This window comes from Mesitornis unicolor, unplaced genomic scaffold, assembly GCF_000695765.1.
Source record: "Mesitornis unicolor isolate BGI_N332 unplaced genomic scaffold, ASM69576v1 scaffold40773, whole genome shotgun sequence".
Lineage (NCBI taxonomy): Eukaryota > Metazoa > Chordata > Aves > Mesitornithiformes > Mesitornithidae > Mesitornis > Mesitornis unicolor.
In genome coordinates, this window is record NW_010173455.1 from 35,562 (window position 1) to 35,766 (window position 205).

Genomic DNA, 205 nt, shown 5'->3' on the forward strand with positions numbered 1-205 from the left:
CACCAGGAGCTGGCGGTGCCCTCCTGCCTGGAGCAGACTGGGAATACTGGGCCAGGAGCCGCCCCCGGCCCCTGCCTCTGCCTCCACCCGGGATTCACGTGGAGACGAAGGACGGGGTCAGGCCTTTAGAAACCATCATCATATTCACTCTTAATGACCTTCTTTATTTAATGTTAACTTTGGAACTACAGCCTTGGCTAGCGAG